We start from the raw sequence: 1,615 nt of genomic DNA on the forward strand, positions 1-1,615 counted from the left end.
AAGAGAATGAAGCGGGAAGGGAGGTGCGGGGGTGGGGTGTGGAGAAATAATTTTAAATCAAAGGAAACTGCGAAATGTGAAGAAAATGAATGTGCCAAGAAGGGAAAGAAAAGTGGAGAAATATTTGCAAATGAAACAGGGCCTGTCCTTGTTGACAACAAAAGGAAAATGAAGAGCGTGCTATTTTCTTTAAAGTATCCCTTAGCTATATGTCATTTCTCTATCAACCTCACTGAGTCAGAACTGACCCATAACAGCCTCAACCTCAAGTGAATTTCCTAAGGTTTGTTCTCTGTGAAGCTGCTGATGGATTTAAAGTGCGCTCAACGTGGGGCTCAAACCCACGACCCTGAGATTAAGAGTCTCATGCTCTACCAACTGAGCTAGCCAGGGTAGGACGTTGAAACTACTGACACCTTGGTCCACATACTTTGCACAGGTTGTCAAGTGTGTCCAGTTTGGGGGAAAGGTCGTGACAAAATTACGTGTCACTTAAACACATGGATTCACAGGGTGATTGTGACCTTGGATTTCAGCATGGCAGACCCTGTGACAACAAAGCAAGATAGGGCAGGACTGCGATCTGTTCATAGGGTCACTATGAACATAGGGTCGTGGTGGACTCTATGGCACTTAACAACAGGAACAACACGACACATAAATATGACAATTTGACCACAAAGGAATCAAACTATTTATTTATCAGTCACAGAAAGAAAGTCTTCTAGCTTGCAAATAAAGCAACATATTTCGAAACATTTCGCTGGCCTTTCTGAGGAATAACCTCTTGTAAGCAACATAAAAGGAACATCATGCTTGGAAAGGTGGAGGATCAGCCAAAGAGAGGAAGACACTCCATGCGATGGATTGACACAGTGACTCCACAATGGGCTCAAGGGTATCAGAGATAATGCGGATGGCACACGACAGGGCGGGGTTCAGATTTGGTCTCCATAGGTTCGCTGTGAGTCGTACTCGACTCGGTTGGCACCAAACAATAACGACTCATAACGACTGAACCTTGCCCCATCCTGCGCCACCGTGCCAATCTACCCCACACTTCAGCCAATTCGTCACAGCACTGCGTTAATCCATCTTGTTGAGAGTCTTTCTTCGTTTGACTCGCCACCTTTTCCAGCAGTATGTCTTTTTCCAAGTTTGTTATATTCGTCGTTGCTCAATCAGAATGTAAAGAAGAGATTTTACAGAGGATGCCCACACAACAAAGACATTCTGAGGGTTATGCATTCCTTATAAGGATCTTTATGGCAGACAGACAGCCAGGGCATTCAGGTGACCTATTAAGAATCCCTAAGAGGAACTCATAATGTGCGAACAAAGTATAGCTGGAGGAGATGGAGAGAAAGGTGAAGGAAGTTAAATATGTTGAGATATAAATAAAATGAAAAAAGATGAAATACTTATTTTAAAAAAAATGTTATTGCAGACAAGAAGGTGAGGAGGAATGTGACAAAAATTAAAAGATGAAGATAAGTTAGTTTCAGTCATGTTGCACTTACATAATCTACAGGTCATATTGTGAGTATGTGAAATATTGAATTCAGGCCAGTCTTCTGGTCCCTAGCCATGGATTTGTGAGTGATCACGAATTCCA

The 1,615-nt window shown here is 42.5% G+C and overlaps 1 non-coding gene across 1 annotated transcript; it reads right to left on the minus strand.

The window, feature by feature from the left end:
* Positions 1–320: 320 nt before the first annotated feature.
* TRNAK-CUU lies at positions 321–393 on the minus strand. Its single transcript has one exon. It is a non-coding gene; the product is annotated as a tRNA-Lys (tRNA).
* Positions 394–1,615: the final 1,222 nt, after the last annotated feature.

This window comes from Elephantulus edwardii, unplaced genomic scaffold (assembly GCF_000299155.1).
Source record: "Elephantulus edwardii isolate Elephantulus edwardi_28Jun2011 unplaced genomic scaffold, EleEdw1.0 scaffold00656, whole genome shotgun sequence".
NCBI classification, from domain to species: domain Eukaryota; kingdom Metazoa; phylum Chordata; class Mammalia; order Macroscelidea; family Macroscelididae; genus Elephantulus; species Elephantulus edwardii.